At 43.3% G+C, this 21,007-nt stretch overlaps 1 long non-coding RNA gene across 1 annotated transcript in view; it reads right to left on the bottom strand.

The window, feature by feature from the left end:
- The window catches only part of LOC134285706 (uncharacterized), a 154,522-nt gene extending 133,753 nt beyond the window's left edge, over positions 1-20,769 (bottom strand). Inside the window, exon 1 of the long non-coding RNA XR_009996559.1 lies at positions 20,586-20,769. This is a non-coding gene — a long non-coding RNA (uncharacterized LOC134285706). The remainder of the gene's footprint in view (positions 1-20,585) is intronic.
- Positions 20,770-21,007: the final 238 nt, after the last annotated feature.

The raw sequence follows: 21,007 nt of genomic DNA, 5'->3' as shown, positions 1-21,007 counted from the left end.
ATGACCATTCGGCCTAATGACCATTCGGCCTAATGACCATTCGGCCTAATGACCTTCGGCCGAATGGCCTTCGGCCTAATGACCTTCGGCCGAATGGCCTGACACCGACTAAAGAATGAACCTTGCCAAGCCCGTGCACAAGGAGAGAGGGGATTAACCACCCTCCCGGGGATTATCCACCCTCCCCCCCCCCCCTTACCGGTGTTACATACACTGGGCGCCCCTTCGCCTTTTGCAGAAATTAGGAAAAAAACCCAGATTAATTCACCTAGTGGTGATACTGCCTTTCTCGTCGAATAAGTAATCAGTATTTTTCCGTCGACGTAAGCCAAAGTATATATCTATTTTATTGATATTTATCGATATTGATCGATATTGATATTGATATAACTCGTTCACCGATAAATATCAATAAAATAGATATATACTAGTTAACGGTGATTAAACCCAACAAGTAAGCCAAAGTGTTCCTGAATCCTGAGGATACTCTAGAACAGAACAAATCCCTTTCTCTTTCTTTTGTCACAGTGCACGTTGACTCGCCAATGAGGAGATGATAAATAATAAATGTATTTGATGAAAAAATACCCAATCAATTAAGCAAAATCTAGTTAAGTGATTTGTTGAGAAATTTTATGGAGGACTCTTTTTCACCTTAAAATTTAAAAATTTCTTGATTCATTTCTTTGTGCCCTTCCTCAAAATGTTGAATTCCGACTAAAATTTTCCAAGAGGGGGAGGGGTTAACATAGGAGAAAATCGAAATTTGTGTCAGCCGTATTCAGAAAAGCAAGAGTTTCATCAAAGCCATAATCAAATTTGGAAACTTATTATACTCTCAGTTGACTGCTTGACCGCCTTCACTAGCACTGGATGCCGATCATTATCAAGACAATTCGATATTTTTTCTGCACACTTCAGTCTATATTTTATTATCGTTGAATATAAGATTCCTATAAAATTTGTCGAAAAAAGACACGTGAATGAAACCCATTTCATTTAACGAACCAGTTGCATCAAAATTGGGCGCAGCAATTTTAAACGCAAAAGGGGATTGATGCAATAAAATTTAAATTTTCACTTTCGTAATTTCAGCGAAGCAATCAGGATTGCCGATAATTTTAGGTGTGATCAGAGACTATTTTCTTGCTGACTGTTTATCTCCGGGACACCTGGAGCCGATTCCGGAACACAACCGGTGTTACACAAAGATGCGTAGCCTTAAATTTAAACCCAACATTATTGAAAATATGAACACCCCTTTAAATCATATCAGTGACATTATTGTGCAGTAGTTCAGTAAAGACATTTAGTAGCTAGCGAGAAGGTACCTTCAGTAAATGAGCAAATCGTGCTCCCTAATTTTATCAACGAATTTGTGAGTTAATTATTGTATATTTGTACTTATAATTTAATAAATATGAGTTTGCAGCTATGTAGCTGATCATGACAAATACCTGTCTAATTTCTGCTGAAAGAGTCGGTGGTATCGAGCACCCTCCCGTAACAACCGGTTCAGATATCTTATTATCTGGATTTATTGGCAATTATCGTTGACAAATAACGGAAGCAGCTTGTTTGGCGTGACGCTTTTCGACCTGCTATTCTTCGGTCTGCATCAGATGCCTTCAGCTGGATTCACCACTTCGACTCCGTCAGTATAAGCGGTTCAGATATGATCTGAAACTATTTTCCTGCTAAAAGCCCAGTTTCATGTTCGAAAAGAATCGCTCAAGAATTTTCTTGACCGATTCCTGGCAGAAACTTTCTATAATGACTGCCATTGGAACTGTCAATTCTCCTCAACTGCGTACTGCAATCGAAGAAAAACGATTTCTTGAGTGATTCAGGCAAGGAATTTCCCATGCATTAAGATAGGGTGAGAAATTCCTTCCGAACTACAAACAGCTCTTTACCGTTCATCTGGTTATCGAAAAAGCCGCCATTTGATGTGTCATATGCATGAGTTTGGTTTAGTTATTTAATTGATCACTTCCGGCGGGACACCTGGAACCGGTTCTGGAACACTAACGTTTCAGATATTATCCGAAACTATTTTCCTGCTTTCCGTTCATCTGGTTATCGAAAAAGCCGCTATTTGATGTGTCACATGCATGGGTTTGGTTCACTTTCTTAATGTGCCACTTCCGGCGGGACCCCTGGAACCGGTTCTGTAACTATTGTCCTGCTAAACATTCACCTGATTATCTAAAAACTCGCTGTTTGATGTGCCGCATGCCTGGGTTTGATTCAGTTTTTTAATTGGCCACTTCCGGTGGGACACTTGTGCCCGATTCCGGAACACAACCGGTTCAGATATAGTCTAGAACTATTTTCCCACTTACCGTTCATCTGGTTATCGAAAAAGCAGCTCTTAGATGTGCCACATGCCTGGGTTTGGTTCTCTTTTTTAATTGGCCACTTCCAGCGGGACACGCGGAACCGGTTCTGGAACACTACCGGTTCAGATATGGTCTGAAACTATTTTGCTGCCTACCGTTTATCTGTTTATCGAAAAAGCCGCTATTTGATGTGTCGCATGTATGTGTTTAGTTTACTTTTATATTTGGCCACTTCCGGAGGGGCACTAGGAACCGGTTCCGGAACATTACCGGTTCAGATATAGTCTGAAACTATTTTGCTGCTTACCGTTCATCAAGTTATCGAAAATGCCGCGGTTTGATGGGTCGCATGCATGGATTTGTAACATTTTCATATCTGGCCCCTTCCTGGGGTACCGGTCCGGAACACCTAAATGGCCATAACTCCGGAACGGCTGGACCGATCCGAACCATTTTCAATAGGAAACAATGGGACCAGATTCCGCGTCGAATGAACCGTCGGTCATTAAAATCGGTTGAGGTTTACTGCCAAAAAGTGATGTGAGTTTTTTTGTACACATACACACATACACACATACACACACACACACATACACACACACAGACATCAACTCAATTCATCGAGCTGAGTCGATTGGTATATAAGACTTGACCCCTCCGGAGGCTCTATCAAATTTTCATTTTTGGAGTGAACATATAGCCTTTCGGTACACCTTGGTGTGCGAGAAAGGCAAAAACCCTTCTTGGCGCCATTTCTGTGCACGGGCCTGAACCTTGCCTGTGCTACTGCTACATTGTGGGTCAATTAAAACTTCATAATCTAAAGGAAATTAGGGAACGTCCATAAACAGCCCATTTTCAACCCCCATCCCCACTATGTCACACTTTTTGTATGAGACCTCTGAAAGTTTTGTATGGGTTGTCACACTTTGCTCTACCCCCTCCTCCCTAAAAACGTGACGTAATTTATGGACATTCCCTTATACGTACTGCTGCTATGTATCAACATGTAACCATCCGGAAGATACATCTTTTGTTTAATCCTGTGATGGGTTGCAGCCGAAGGAATCCTCGAAAATATTTCCCATCCTTGGAGGGATTCCAGATGAAACCTCTACAGTAATTCCCAATCAAATTTTCGAAGGAATGCTCGGAATTGAATCGCTAGAGGACTATCCAAAGATGTCCCTAGCGGAGCTTTCGATGGCATGGGAGTTTGCATGCCAGGAGTATCCGTTGCGGATTTCGCGATGGAATCTAGTGCAAAACTTCCAGGTGGGTTTCCCGAAGGAATCACTGGAGAAATCTCCGCAGCACTCTCTGTGGAATTTCTTATGGAATGACGACAAATTCCCGATTAATTATCCTGCCAGGAATATGGAATAGCACGGAATTCCTTCTGGAATCGTTGGTGGATGCTCGGTGAAATGTCCGATGAAGTCCTTTTCCAATGTTGATGTCAAACATATTCGACGGTGATTGCTATGATCGAAACTTACAAAGTTAACTTCAGTTAACAAGCGTTGAATTATCGAACGTCGATAAATCTTGCGATAATTTATCATCATCGCAGTGTGCGATAACGTTAACCACAGTTATCGTTATCGGCGATAACGATAAATTATCGATTAACAACCTTGCATCTTAAGTATAGCTGACGCGATACAGCGTTTCATATTCAGCCGCTGGATGCCAGAACAGACGCTGTTTGAGCCGCATCTCCTTGGTGAACAGACGCTCGGGACGTACCTCTCTCAATCTAGCTGAAGTCAGAGGGACAACAGTGCCCAGGCTGCACTACCAGATAAGCACACAACTCTTAGCTGGCGGTCTTTGTCATCGCTTGACCCGTGGAAGCATAAGGTACAAACTTGTGAGGACCAGAGCTATGTTGGATGCTCTCCTTATCGACTCATCGTTTAGAGAATTGTAGGCCCCCAAGTATTCAAGTAATTAATAATTTTGAATGTATCATATGCTTAAAATATACAACGCCATTAGGAAACGATCCCATATACGATTACCATGATTTACCGACTGTATTGTATGGGCCACTTTTTTATGTGGATACAGAAGAGTGATTCAAAAATGATAACAATGTCAAAACATGATAATAAATCTCTTATACATCGTCCTCAAACAATGCGTACAATACCACTTGAAAACATCATCAGTAATGGTTTTCGTTCCGTTCCGTGTACCAAAACATAAGGAAACGAACGCAAAAAACCCATGCAGAAGAGATCCAATTTGGATGTTATTTGCTAAAAATAGGCATAAGCGTGTGACAATGTTACCTTTTGTGTCCACACATGGTAGCAGGTAAGCGCAACAGCCGACAATGGCTGGCAGACATAGGCACCTACCTACTAACCACGCCATCAGCAACGTTTCATTTTCGCTTTGTACGATTCTACGCCAGAAGGCGGTTTGTTCCTGGCAGACTTGTCCTTGACAGGATATGTTCCCACGTGCGCACAATTTTTTTTGTTGCATGTTGGGGAGATTTTTATTTCTTGTTTGTCACAGTTTTTCCTTGGGAAAATGAAGCTCGAGTTTTTTTGCCTTTCTCGTACACCAAGGTGTGCCGAAAGGCTATATGTTCACTCCAAAAATGAAATCTTGATAGAACCCCCAGAGAGCCAAGTCTTATATACTATTCGACTCAGCTCGACGAGTTGAGATGATGTCTGTGTGTGTATGTGTGTGTGTGTGTATGTATGTATGTGTGTGTGTGTGTGTGCGCGTGTGTATGTGTGTATGTGTACAAAAATGTCACCTCACTTTTGGATAGCAAATATCATCCGATTTCGACGCTTTTGGTTTCAATCGACGCGGAATATTGTCCCATTGTCCCCTATTGAAAATGGTTTGAATCGGTCCAGCCGTTCCGGAGATATGGCCATTTAGGTGTTCCGGATCGGTACCCCAGGAAGGGGTCAGATATAAAATTGCAACATGCATGCAACCCATCAAACCACGACGTTTTCGATTACCTGATGAACAGTAAGCAGGAAAATAGTCGCAGACTATACCTGAACCGGTAGTGTTCCGGAACCGGTTCCGGGCTTCCCGCCGGAAGTGGGCAAATATAAAAGTGAACCAAACCCATGCATGCGACACATCAAATCGCAGCTGTTTCTATAACCTGATTAACGGTAGACAGGAAAATAGTCTCAGACCATATCTAAACCGGTAGCATACCGGAACCGGTTCCGGGTGTCCCGCCGAAAGTGGCCAAATATAAAAGTGAAACAAGCCATGCATGCAACACATCAAATCGCAGCTTTTTCTGTAACCTAACGAACGGTAAATAGGAAAATAGTCGCAGACTATATCTGAACCGCTAGTGTTGCGGAACCGGTTCCGGGTGTCCCGCCGAAATTAGCCAAATATAAATGTGAACCAATCCCATGCATGCGACACATCAAATCACCGCTATTTCTATAACCTGATGAATGGTAAATGGGAAAATGGTCTCAGACCATATCTGATCCGGCAGTATTCCGGAACCGGTTCTGGGTGTCCCGCCGGAAGTGGTCAAATATAAAAGTGAACCAAACCCATGCATATCACACATCAAATCGCCGCTTTTTCTATAAGCTGAGGAACGGTAAGCAGAAAAATAGTCTCAGATCATATCTGAATTGGTAGCATCCCGGAGCCGGTTCCTGGTGTCCCGCCGGAAGTGATAACTTGTACCGTTAGGCAAGAAGCCCACATTAGAAACTACTGATAGTGTTCCGGAATCGGTTCGAGGTGTCTCGCTGAAAGTGGCCGAATGTAAAAGAGAACCAAAATAAATATTCGCGACACATCAAATGGCTTTTAAGGTATCCTGATGAACGGTTACCAAGAAAAAATATCTCAGATCATGCTTGGGAAAATTAGTAGTGTCCCGGAATCGGTTCCCGGTGTCCCTCCGGATATGGTCAAATGTAGAAGGGAACCGAACTCCATGCATGCGCTTCATCAAATCGCGGTTTTTTCGATAAGAAGATGAACGGTTTTCAAGAAAATCAGCTCAGATTACGTTATAGAACACCGGTAGTGTTCCACAACCGGTTTCAGGTGTCCCGCAGGAATTGGTCAAATGTAAAAATGAGCCATGTAAATTTTCCGGAACCGATTAAGGGTGTCCCACTGGAAGTGAACATGTATAAAAGTGCATCAAACCCATGCTTGCGGTACATCAAATCGCTTTTTTGTCAGTAACCTGATGCATGCATAATAAGAAAATAGGCACAGTCCACCGAAGTTACTTCCGGTGGTATTTTTAGTTCCGGGTAACCTGATTAACAGTCTTCATAAACTCAGACCACATTTAAATATACCGGTAGTGTTCCGGATCATTTCCAGGGATCTCGAAAGCAATACAAAATAGACTCAGACTACATAAGAGGCCACAAGTGGTGTTGCAGGAGCAGCGTTTTGTTCTTCAGCGGAATTACGAAAATGAACTTAATCAATGCAAGCGATGGATATGTGTAAGAGAACCAAAAACCTATAAAAAAAACTTAAGTGATCTCATCAAATCACATCATTTTAGATTCCTGAGACGTAAATTTACAGTAGGAAGGGTCAACATTGTATGGACAAATTTAAGCGCATCAGCTCCGAACATTCTTTTAAATCTTTATTTGCGTCTAAAATTACTGCGCAAAATTTTGATGTGACTGGAGGGCGAGCTCTGTAATGTGATTGAAATTTGAATGTGATATAGCATTGGCAATTCAAATTACTACATAACAAATTTTACATGAATCTTGTAACCAATGATAATAAAATATAGCATAAAGTGTGCAGATAAAACTTTGTCAAAGCGATCCCTGTGAAAAAAGTTTAATCCTGGCTAGTAATTGTCATTTTGGTATGAAACAGTCTCCAGTGAAGAAAGATCATGAGTACATATTCGACGAGAAAGGCACTATTACCACTAGGTGGATTAATCTGTTTTTTTTTTCTTTTTTAACACTTTCTCGTGCTGAATGGTTGAGCAATCTCCTCAATATTGGAACGGACCTGGTGTGATGATTGAAGCACGTGACGATCACGCCGAGTACCTGGGATCGAATCCCACTCCTCGACAATATCACAAAATGTGAATTCTTCCTTTGGGAAGGAAGAAAATCGTATGCAACAATTCGCCTACTACGAGAAAGCTCCAAACACCCGAAAGGTGAATCGTTCCTACATTTTCTCACGGTAAGCAAAACTCGAGCTCGATTGTTGTGACGGGACTGTGCTGCCACCGATGATGATAATGATGATGATGCTGGGAGAATGAGTAAAATTTATGTGTTTCGTGCCACGGTTGGCAGTTTTTCACGCAGATTCCACCTACCTACACACCTAACATCTCAATTGTGTATTTTTCTTTCCGTTAACGTTTTTTTTCTGTTCAGATCCGGCTCCCATGGCGCATCAGGACCGGCACACCGGCCTGATTAGAATCCATCAGTTACAGCGTATGTAAAAAGCTACTGACGACGACGGCTGGTGTTGATTGTCCTAACATGGAACAAACGCGAATTGTTCCGTCACTTTGCTTTGATTCTGGAGGACGTCAATGCTGAATCCATTGATGTCAATGCCAAACAGATTTGATGAAAGTATTGAGCGGTACGAAAAAGCAATGCCAGATCTCTGCAGTGAAAACGAAAGAAAAGAAAAAGATCTTCCATTTTCTTACAGTTATTTGGAGTGCATGCAAATGAACATATAGGTGAGCTCGTTTTATGCTGATTTTCATGGTTCATTTGATTGTAGGTACCTACAATTGTTTTGGTTTCGATTCCCGATCTGTCCAGAAACTTTTCGTAAAGGAAATTTCTTTGTCTTGCTTGGGAATAGAGTACATATGCATCTTTGTGCCTGCCACAGGATATGCGATTTTCTATACTGTGATACTCCAATTTCAAGTATTCAACAACTGTTGCATACACACGTAAATCATGAACAACCGGTCTCAATAGGCTATGAATCTGCCTTAGCGAAACTAAACAAGTGACAGTCCTCGTTTAAAATGCGTTAGCAACGTGAGCAATGACAATGACAGTGACAATATCTGGGATGGATGGCTATGGCTTTACATCCGATATGACCTACCTACCCTGTTGATGAGTATGGAATAAGACTATCGTATCTTCTTAACAGTTCCGTCTTCATGGCCCAAGATTTTCTCTCTGCTATAGGTGATTGTGTTTGATGAGAGATAAGGAGAAAACAACTTTAGAATTGGTTCAGAAGGATGTTACATATTTACACACAGCTTACATCTGCTACCATAAATCCATCCCCCACCGGTAACTGGTACCCAAACCCTACCTCTGAAAAATTCGAAGCAATCGAAGCGATTTATACTCTCCATCCAGATACTCTTCACGATTGTTGTCATACATCACCATCAATCATAGCTGCCTGCGCTCCCGGGCTCGTGTTGACGTTCGTGTCGTTGTTCGTTTAAGCCCGACCCCGGCAGTTTAGAAGAATATACGAGTTTTCTCCTTCCACGTAGATGTCTTGTCGGGGCCTATTATCGTTATCGACGTGGTTCATCTCGAATGCGGTATAGGATACAGTCAACTGTCTTTCATGTAATCATTTTTACTGGGAAATCAGTACTTCTTGGTAGTGATATCATCGAGATTACTCTAAGTTACTTCCAGTATACGCTTAATCGAAAAAGCATGATTTAGCTTATCCTCAACGAATTTGTTGCGCACTCATAATTACGATACCGTTATTGCGCCTTCTCGGTACCGGCGACCGCCACGGTACATCCTAGAGTGACTAAAACAACCGGATGTCGCCGCAGCATTCGCGCAGAATCTCGAGGCCGCATTGCCAGACGAGGGCAATCTCGATGAGGCCCTTCTAGAGGACTGCTGGAGAACAGTGAAAGCAGCCATCAACGACGCAGCCGAGAGCACCGTCGGGTATGTGGAACGGAATCGACAGAACGAATGGTTAGACGAAGAGTGCAAAACGGATTTGGAGGAGAAGAACGCAGCGCGGGCGTTAATGCTGCAGCAAGGGACCCGACAGAACGTGAAACGTTACAAACAGAAGCGGAAAGAGCAGACCCGCATCTTTTGGGAGAAAAAGCGCCGCCTGAAAGAAGCGGAGTGCAAAGAAATGGAACTCCTGTGCTGTTGCTAAGAAACACGAAAGTTGTACCGGAAGCTTAACGCGTCCCGCAACGGCCATGCCGTGAGCCGAAATGCGCAGGGATAAGGACGGAGGCTTCTTGACGGACAGACGCAAGGACGGACGTTAGGTGATCGAAAGGTGGAGTGGAGAACTTAGGCACGGGAGACCACGGCAACGGAGGAAACGACGACACCAGTGCAGCGGAGGACGGAAATGAACCAACTCTCTCGCTGAAGGAAGTTAAGGATGCCATTCGCCAGCTCTAAACCAAAAAAACAGGTGGTAAGGATGGTATTGCAGCTGAACTCATCAAGATGGGCCTAGAAAAGTTGGCCATCTGTCTGCACCGGTTGATAGTTAGGATCTAGGAAACCGAACAGCAACCGGAGAAACGGAAGGAAGAGGTAATCTGCTCTCTATTCTCTCTATTCACGAGAGACGTGAACATTTGTAATGTTAGAACTTCTGAATGATCACCATTGCTGCCTTCAATGTGCTATCTCAGATCATCTTCCATCGCATGCCACCTAAAGTGAATGAGTTCTTGGAAAATACCAGGTCCCAGCGCATCACCTGTTCATCGACTGCAAAGCGGCATACGACAGTATCGACTGCACAGAGCTATGGAAAATCATGGACGAAAACGGCTTTCCTGGGAAGCAGACTAAACTGGTTAAAGCAACGATGGGCGGTATGCAAAACTGCTTAAGGGCTTCGGGTGATTATCCAGTTCATTTAAATCTCGCCGGGGACTGCGACAAGGTGATGGACTTTCATGTCTACTCTTCAACATCGCTCTGGAACGTGTAATGCGACGAGCCGGGATACGATTTTCACAAAATCCGGTCAATTTGTGTACTTTGCGGACGACATGGACATTATTGTCAGAACATTTGGAACGGTGGAAGAGCTGTACACCCGCCTAAAACGCTAAGCGGCAAAGGCCGTACTGGTGGTGAATGCGCCAAAACAAACTACATGCTAGTAAGTCAGCGGAACACGAACGTGGTGGAGGAATTCGTCAACCTCCGATCCTTACAGTATGAGCCGTGAAATCCGAAAGAGCCTACAACGGGCTTTAGAAGAAGTTGCGGTCTTATAAGATTCACCCTCGCACCATAAGAATCGTGAACAAAACGCTTGTAAGACCGGTGGTTCTCTACGGGCACGAGACATAGATCATGCTCGAGGAGGACCTGCAAGCACTACTCGTAGTTTTCGAGCGACGATCTTCAGCGGTGTTCAGGAGAGAGCGATGTGCAGCGACGAAGGATGACCCGCGATGAGCACGACCAGGTGGAACGTGTTGTGGAGCGAGCGTTGGGCGTAACCGTGGACGAAGAGCGACAGCCACGAACCGAGTATTGGAGCGTACTAGTTTTGGTTATTCTTTTTCTTCTTCTTTATGGTTCTACGCCCTCACTAGGACTTGGCCTGTCTCACTATAACTTAGTATTCTTTTGAGCACTTCCACAGTTATTAATTGTAGGGCTTTCTTTGCCAGCCATTTCATGAATTTATATATTATGAGGCAAGGACAATGATACACTATGCCCAGGGAGTGGAGAAATTTTCTCGACCGGAACGGGAATCGAACCCACCTTCTCCGGATTGGTGTTCCATAGCCTTAACCACTAGGCTAGCTGGAGTACTTTTTTTGTGTCTTGTCTTAAATGTGATGTTGTACAATTAAAGGTATGTATTATGAAGGGGTCTCATTGTACTTGCCTCACAATATACAAATTCATGCAATTCAATTAATAACTGTGGAAGTGCTTAAAAGAACACTAAGTTGAAAAGAGGTAGGCCAAGCCCCAGTGGGGACGCCAAGTCATAAAGAAGAAGAAGAATTTATGAGATTTGATAGAGGCGCCATAATGAAATGACCAATCCTCCTTTGAAATAGAGCATCCTGAATGCTTTAAATGTATTTCAGATGCACTGCTGAGCTATTGAGTAATGTAGAGAGCCTATATGTGAACGAGTGGGCTTGTGAGTTATTTAGTGAGTCGGTTATTCAATAAGTGAGTGAGTGAGCCTATGAGTTAGTAAATTGGTAAATAAGTTAGGGATATAGTGAAATAGTGAGTGATTTCATTGATTAGTGAGCAATGTAAAAAAATAATAAGCTAATGACTGAGTGCGCAAGTGAGTGAGTGAGTTAGTTAGGTAATAAGTTGGTGAATAAGTTAGTGATTGAGCCTGTTGATGAGTGAATGTGTGAGTAGGTGAGAAAATGATTTAATAAAGGAATCAGTTCGTAAGTGCATGAGTTAGTGAGTGAGTGAGTAGTAGAGTGATTTATTGAGTATTGGACGTGCTGATAAGTGAGTGAGTTGATGAGCGGATGACTGAGTGACCGAGTCAACTAGTGAGTTAGTGAATTAGTGAGTCATCGAGTCAGTGTGTGAATTAGTGAGTAACCTGGAGTATATGAATTACCGTCTCATTCAAACATTTACACTCGCGCTTATCAAGTCACTCGATTATCAACTTCTTCACTTACTCAATAACCCACTCACTCACAAAATCTCACTCTCTATGCCGCTTCATGTTTTATTCACTTTTTTGGTTGCACATTCACCAATTCACCGTCTATTTATCACATTTACTTCTCAACTCCCACCACTTCACCATAACTCCCGCTTACATATCGACACTGATTTTTCTTTTGGGCCTAACTGACATTTTTGAGTTCTCTTCATCGATCCTCTATTTGTGTTATCACAGAATGTGTATTGAGTTTTACAAAGATTTTTTGGTTGAAATGCGAAGAAGACAACTACATGTTCCAATAGAAACAAAAAGAATAATGATTTTGTTTGTTTTGATCAAGTTATTAGCGAAAGAGAGAGTCGACGAAGAGAAATCGAGCAAGTCAGTTGGGCCCTTTTGAAAAAATCAATGTCGATATCAATTCACTCGGGTCTCCAGTTAGCCTAGTGGTTAAGGCTATGGATCGCCAATCCGGAGACGGCGGGTTCGATTCCCGTTCCGGTCGGGAAAATTTTCTCGACTCCCTGGGCATAGTGTATCATTGTACTTGCCTCACAATATACAAATTCATGCAATGGCAGGCAGAGGAAGCCCTTCAATTAATAACTGTGGAAGTGCCCAAAGAACACTAAGTTGAAGAGAGGCAGGCCAAGTCCCAGTGGGGACGTAGAGCCAAAGAGAAGAGAAGAAGATCAATTCACTCGCTCACTAATTTACTCGTCAACGCACACCGTTTGCAACTCTCTCTCAAGTGGCATCTTACTCACACAATAAAATAAAAAAAAAATAAAAACTCTAGCGTAACATGTGGAAAGGGCCTATGTGCTTTTTTGTAAACAAACATGTTTCGGTTGCTGTAGGGCTCATCTTGATACACCTACGATCATCAACACCCTTAACAGATAGCCCGAAGGTTGATAAGGGTGTTGATGTGCGTGGGTGGATCGAGATGGGCCCTACAGCGACCGAAACATGTTTGCTTACAAAAGGCACTTAGGCCCTCAGGCTCAGGCACTCTCCAATTTCATGACTACACCCTTAAACGAAAAACCAGGTATGTGAACCATTCACATATTTTATATACGACTGGATCAGCCTCGGCCTCTGTGTCAAATGTACACAGTTATTTTTGGGCCTCTAGTGTTGGCATGGGAGCAAAGTTTACAATGAAGTAAGTTCAACCCCAAAATTAATCAAGTTCGGTATTGTTTTACTAGATGATAATACACTGGGACCTCTTTTTATGGTTTGGGATGCATAAATTAGAAACGGGGAAAAATAGGGAATTTTGGGCAGAAACTAAGTCAGGGCTTCAACGTAGTTCACGAGAGCAGGTCTTGCTCTTGGGCATTTGAGGCCGAAGAGGTTTCCTTAATGTTCCCAGAGAGCCAAAAAAAGTTCCAAAGGGCTTCAAGGGCGTTCCAGAAGCCTTCTATGGGCGTTCCGTCATGTTTCGTTGGATTTTCAATGGGCTTACAGGTTTCAGGGATGTTTCAATAGTAATGAAGTTTAAAAGGGTTTCAAAGACGATTCAGGGCGCAAGGGGATTTCAAGAGACGTTGAAGGGCTTTAGAAGGGGTTTCAGGGGCGTGTCAAGGCATTTAATAGAGTTTCAGGTGGTTTCAGGAACGTTTTAAAGGCGTTCATTGAGGTTTAGGATCGTTTGATGGCATTTCAGCGACGTCACAAAGAGTTTTCATTCAGGGAGTTTCAGGGAGTTTCTGGAGCCTTTTAACCCTCTTTACCTTACTCTGCCGTCAGACGGGGAATAGGTTAAGCATTTTTGTATTTTTCCTTTATTGAGGGGTAACCAGGGTAAATCGCCAATTGTTGCACACTTCTTATAAAATGTGCACCAATCGTCGATTTTTCCTTGAGTCTCGTTTTTTTTCTCGTCTTAAGCAATCGGCTTTCAGGAAAAATATAAATGTGTTGGGATGTTCAAAATAAAAATAGTGAAATAAATAGTTTCACCTTTCAAAACATGTCTAAATCGATTTTAGATGATGAAAATTGATATTTAGATCAAAATGATAAAAAAATGGATACTAGAAGGCGATTCAAGGGGTATCAGGGGCATTTCAATATAATTAAGGAGGCTTCAGAGACGTTCCGAAACATTTCAGGTCGGAGTGGTATTAGGGGGTTACAGGAACACCCTCAAATGAAGGGGTTTTTGGGGTATTTCAAACGACTGATGGGAATTTCAAGATGACAATATGGAGTTTTCAGGGGCGTTTCAAGTAATCTCAAGTTTTTTTTAAATTTGCACTATGCGTGAGTGGGTTTCAAACGTTTTTTCTAAAAATCATCTGAATCTTTCTGAAACGCCTTCGAAATCCCTCGGACCCCATGTGACGTACTCGAGGTTCTACGAAATCTCCGAAAACGCCAGCATAATGCCTCTTAAACCGACCAAAAATCACATGAAACATCATGAAAAGCCTCCGAAGCCCCCCCCCCTCCAAAATCCCCTTGCATCCCAGTAACGCAACTGAGACCCTTCAAACCCCGCAAACGCCTCTAAAACCCGTCAAAAATGCTCTGAAACTTCCTGAAATGCCTCCGAAGTCCCCCTCAAACCCCATGTAACGCACCTGAAGCCCTCCGAAAAACGCACCTGTGACGTCTCCAAAACTCGTCAAAAATCCTCAGAAACTCTTAGCAATGCTTCGGAATACCCTCTCAGACCGCCAAAAAGGCCCCTGAGACCTCTACATATCCTCCAAAAAACCTTTGGATCTTCTGAAACGCCCCCAAGCAGGGGGTCTTAAACGCCCCTGAGACCCCCTGGAACGTCCTGGAACTACTTGAGACCCCTCTGAGACGCCATATAGACCCCCTTAAGCGCCCATGAGATCTCCTGGTATCCCTAAGACCCACTGGAATTCTTCTCTTCTAATGCACCCTGAAGCGCCCCTGAGACCCCTGAATCCCCCGAAAGCTCCCAGAAAGGACCCTGGAACCCCCTTAAAGGCCCCTGAGGCCTCCTGCGATCCCCTTGAAGCCCCCCCTAAGATTTCCTGGTACCCCGCTGAAAACACGTTGGGACCCCCTGACTGCGCTTTGCCGTAGTTACCGTCATCATTACGTTTTCTTATGCACTATATTGGTTTGAACAGCTCTGTCTCTTTTATACAGAGCATAAAAGGGTGCATAATTTAAGAGTGCATAGAAATAATATGAAGGTTATGAGATTATGCAGGTTAAAAGAGGTTTTAGTTTAACCCTCTACAGGAAACCTTAAATGATGGTCCACTTCGGAAACCTGGGGTCCTTTTGGAGCCCAAATTCGTACTTCTGTATCGCATGACTCGATTTTTTAGAATATCGGTGTCTTCAGTAAAGTTGTTGGGTTGATCAAGGACTTACAGATGCTGGACCGTTTAATTCGGAATTTCATATATAGGTGGCGCCAGTGAGCATGTAAGTATTCAGTATTTGAGGACATATATATCAAGATCTTGATCACATAGAATTTGGGTGTCTTCAGCAAAGTTGTTTATTAGATAAAATGTTTACTAATGATGGACCGTTTGTTTGAAAATTTTACATATAGATGGTGCTACTGAGCGTGCAAATTTTATATTAATATATCTAAGGATCCTGATCACCTAAAATGATGGTATCTCCGGCAAAGTTGCTGAGTTGCTCAAGGAATGACATATGCTGGTCCATTTGATTCGGAACTTCATACATAGGTGGCGCTAGTGAGCATGTAAGTATTAAGTATATGATCACAGTTATGTCAAGATCCTGACCACATAGAAATTTGATGTCTTTGACAAAGTAGTTTATAGGGTCAAGCTAGGGGTCAAGTGTTTACTAATGATAAACTTTTTGTTTGAAAATTTCAAACATAGATGGCGCAACTTATCGTGCAAATTTTATATTTCATATACCAGGATCTCGAGCACATAGAAAGATGATATTTCCGGCATAGTTGTTGGGTACGTCAAGGACAGGTGATGTAGCGTTTGATTTGGAACTCCATAGGTGGCGTTACTGGGCACGCATATTTCATATATCTTATATATCGCGGGATTCTGATCACTTAGAAAAATTGAGTCTTCGGAAAAGTTGTTGCGTAGGCCAAGTATTTACTGACCATGGGCCGTTAAAATTGGAAATTCGCCATACGTAGATGGCATTGGTCAGTATGCAAATTGTATATGTCATATATTTCAGGATTCTGAGCTCAAAGAAACATGGAGTCTTCGACAAAGTTGTTGGGTAGATCCACGACTTACAGTTAATCGACCGTATAATTCGGAACTCCACATGTAGGTGGCGATACCGAGCATGCAAATTAAATATCTCATTCCTCTCAGGATTCATTGCCATAACTTTCAGAATTACCCATTTTGGTCAACAAGTTACTTTTGGCGTCGTGGCTTACGCTGCACAACATAGTGACAATGAGTACAATTTATGTGTGGGTATATGTTTGTTCTACTTACATGGCAAACTTGTGGCCGTGCGGATAGCATCGTTAAACATACTCGATTGACATACTGTTTGAGCAAGAGAGAGAGCAGCGCTTGAGTTGTAGTGCATTGGAAATTCTATCACTAAACGTAGCTAGAGTGAAAACAAATTTCAAATTTTACAAATCTCAGGATCCTGATTATTAAAAAATATGGTATCTTCGGCAAAGCTGTTGAGAAGATCAAGGTGAATTATTATTTGGTTCGAGTTTGTGTCATTAGGTGGCGCTAGTAGCAAAACATAGAAATTTTAATTATTAGCCAGAAAATTTTAAACAAGCTATAACTTCGTATTGAGTGCACCAAATTGTGATTGCAAGATCCCCAACTAGTTAGCTATAATTGGTACAAATTAGCTTGATTGGTTAACTCTACGTGAAGTTGAATTGTTTCTAGTAAAATTCTTCTGATTTCACTGCAGTCCAATAAACTACTATATGTTAGGGTTAAGTTAATCAAAATTCATGAAATTTTGAAAATGTATGACTGATAAGTTGGTCTTTGTTTACCATTTGACTTGACTCAAATTTGTCTGAAGAGAAAAAAGTTACAGCTTGTTGAATACAATTTTTGAAATTCGCAAATAATAACCTAGTTTTCAAAATCTGTGCAATCATATCATGTCAATCTGTAATACAATAGCATCTAGCTTTCACTTCAATATTCATAGTGAACACACTGCACTCATTACATCCGAATGCTATCTCACTGAAAACTGCTTTGCCAAATCCAACCTGATTAGGCAACCCAAACAAACGCCTTTTTTCACCATTCGGTCATAATATTTCCAAACCGATTAAGCTCATTTCTGCGCTAAAATATTGCACACATAATTTCCTCTTTCGTTTGACATCGTTGCACAGTCAGTAGGTAGGTAGTGTCACGGTCCCAAATTGACCGGGACGATCTTTGGCTCCGCGACGCCATCGCCGTCATCCACGCTGTGCGCGGTGAAGTATCTTCTTGCTGGACTGATTAACGGCGACCGGCTGCTTATGGCGTTGTACATCTGCTGCTCGCAAAATACAGCTTCACAGCAAAAAATAACAGTATGTCACTCTCGGTCATTTCTGGCGTTCGATTTGGATAGGTCGTATCTGGTCGTATGATTGCTGTGATTCCTATATTGATAGGACCTATTCAAATCGAACGCCAGATTTCACCTTTCCATTGAAGATTTATTTAAAATTTCCTCAATCAATTTTTGTTTCACTTACACACATTTTTGGACATTTTTCTTAGTGGTCACTGAAATTGAATTGTATCGTGTGCATATGGTACAATTCATAAAGGCTAAGGCCACCTGCTACTCCCGAGTCTCGGGGGATCACCTCCTCCGCAAATTTTATACCGTCGTCTCTGCTTGCTAAATACACTGTGATAAATTGGTTCTGCAAGTGCGACGGCGGCGACATCCTCGACGATGATCATGACGATGATGATGATGAAGGACGGCGCTGATGACCGATGGACGAGGACGGTCAACGTGGTGACTGACGAGGACGGCGAATGCACTGCCGAAAGTGTGAAAGTGTGACGAACGGGATTAGGCGGAAGATTAAATATACAAACTGACAGCATGCAGTTACAGTGATGGCCAGAAGTCGGGTAACAAATCTGCTGAAAGTGTTGATATCAGTTGCAAAGCATGATTGGATCTTGTGTTACCATCTACAAAACGCTGATTGAACCGGTAGTCCTCTATGAGCACGAAACATTGACTCTACGTGCAGATGGAAGATGGGACTTGCAGAAGGCGAATGATCCACGAGCTGCATCAGCTGCTGAGTGAACCAACTATTGTCCACACCTCTGAAAGCGGGAGGCTGCGTTCTTAGGATGTCGGATAGCAGCCCGATTAAATGGTTCTCGAAAGAAATCCGACCGGTGCAAGAAGACGTGGTGCGCGGCGAGATAGGTGGGTCGATAAAGCACTTGGAGGATGATTTGCGGACCCTTCGCAGAGTGCGGGACTGCTGACGCACATATAATCCGGAGACGTACAGCGAATGTATGTGTCTAGTTGTGTTCAAAAATTCAAGTAAATCGGTTTGTAATTGACTGAGTTATAGCAGCAAGCGCCCAAAAAAGGTGCTCCTGCCCAAATGGTCCCAGACCCAATGCTATATTATTTATTTTTACTATTTTGGAAAATACGGTTTGTTACAAACCATCTAAGCGTATCTGTACATGCAACATAGTAGCATGCAATTCCCATTCTTCATCCGATGCTTATTTAGCGCATTGCTCGTCGTCGCACGTCGCATCGCATCGCGCTTCGATGCATTGGAGTTGGCGCTAGCTCGGTCATCGCTGGCTGCTGTGCTGAGGCCATCATCAAGTGGGTGACGCCCGAACGGAGATTGAGCTGGGATTTTCTCTTGAATTACTTTCGCTCGCGTTTGAAGCTGATCCGACCTACCAACCCGGGGAGCGAGCTATGTGACCTAGTGGCAATTAATTTTCTGCGAACGAGTGGACGTTTGTGGAAATTGATGGTGAGATGGAGAGTGGGTGTTCTTGACTAAAGGTGGAATAGGAAAAAATATGTAAAATTTCTAAGAAAATCAACTGATTACCGTTAGCATCAATGTACAAAGCCATTAATGCCAATGAAATTCAAATACGCATCCTTATCAGGTGCTTACGGAGCGTCTTGATCTACCAAATGCCACTTAAGCAGTGGAAACAACAACAGTCTTAGCGCAAACAATCTCGACGGATGGTGAATGCACCCAAGCATGACCGTGAAACAACACCAACTGGCAGAACGAAAACAAGACAAGATTTTTCCAGCTTTCCAGTTTGGATCTCTATAGAACCAGGGAAAAGGACGCAAGAAATGCTACAGGGATGAGTAGAGAGAAGGTAACCCCTTCCACACACGAAGATGGTATTATTTTAAGAGATTTGACTTTTCTTGTCTGTCGCTGTTCGATGCCACCCTTTATGCGTTTTGTGGAAAGTGAACCTGGGCTGCAAAACGGTGAGTCGATGAGGAGAACGTCCAACATAGTTCTGGTCCTTACAAGTTCCTACCTCATGCTTCCACGGGTCAAACGATGACAAAAACCGCCAGCTAAGAGTTGTGCGCTTAGCTGGTAGTGCAGCCTGGGCACTGTTGTCCTTCTCACTTTAGCTAGATTGAGGAGGTACGACCCGAGCGTCTGTTCACCAAAGAGGTGCGGCTCAAACAGCGTCTGTTCTGGCATCCAGCGGCAAAGATCCACGCGACGAAATAAGGACTACGATTGGAAACTTGGAACATGGAATCGCAAGTCACTAGGTTTCGCAGGATGTGACAGGATAATTTACGACGAACTACATCCTCGCAACTTCGACATCGTGGCGTTGCAGGAATTTTGTTGGACTGGACAGAAAGTGTGGAAAAGCGGGCATCGAGCGGCTACCTTCTACCAAAGCTGTGGCACCACCAATGAACTGGGAACAGGATTTATAATGTTGGGCAAGATGCGACAACGTGTGATCGGGTGGCAGCCGATCAACGCAAGGATGTGCATGTTGAGAGTAAGGAGCCGTTTCTTCAACTACAGCATCATCAACGTCCACTGCCCACACGAAGGGAGATCTGATGACGAGAAAGAAGCGTTCTACACGCAGTTAGAACAAACATACGATGGTTGCTCGCCGCGTGACGTGAAAATCGTTGTCGGCGACATGAACGCGCGGGCCGGAAGGGAGGAAATGTTCAGACCGGTAATCGGGTGAAACAGCCTGCACGCCGTATCGCATGATAACGGCCAGCGATGCGTAAACTTTGCAGCCTCTCGTGGTATGGTAGTCCGAAGCACCTTCTTCTCCCGCAAAGATATCCATAAAGCCACCTGGAGATCACCCGACCAACAAACAGAAAATCAAATCGACCACGTTCTAATCGACGGTAAATTCTTCTCGGATATAACCAATGTCCGCACATACCGCAGTACGAATATAGATTCGGATCACTACTTAGTTGCTGTATGCATGCGCTCAAAACTTTCGACAGTTATCACCACGCGTCGAAGTCGAACGCCGCGGCTCAACATCGAGCAACTTCGTAACGTAGAAGTGGCTCAAGACTACGCGCAGCAGTTAGCAGTGGCCCTACCAACGGAAGAGCAGCTTGGCGCAGCTACACTTGAAGATGGCTGGAGGGACATCCGATCTGCCATAGGTAGTACCTCGGCTACAGCACTAGGCTTCGCGACTCCGAATCACAGAAACGACTGGTACGACGGCGAATGTGAACAGTTGAAAAACGAGAAGAATGCAGCATGGGCGAGAATGATGCAACACCGAATGAGAGCGAATGAGGCACGTTACAAACAGGCGCGGAACAGGCAGAACTCAGTCTTCCGGATGAAGAAGCGCCAGCAGGAAGAACTAGATCGCGAAGCGATGGAAGAGCTGTACTGCGCTAACGACACACGAAAGTTCTACGAGAAGCTGAACCGCTCGCGCAGAGGCTTTGTGCCACAAGCCGACATGTGCCGAGATAATCACGGGAATATTCTCACGAGCGAGCGTGAG

Source organism: Aedes albopictus, chromosome 1 (genome assembly GCF_035046485.1).
Source record: "Aedes albopictus strain Foshan chromosome 1, AalbF5, whole genome shotgun sequence".
NCBI lineage: Eukaryota > Metazoa > Arthropoda > Insecta > Diptera > Culicidae > Aedes > Aedes albopictus.
Note: the sequence above shows the minus strand (reverse complement) of the source record. Positions and strands in the feature narration are given on the sequence as shown.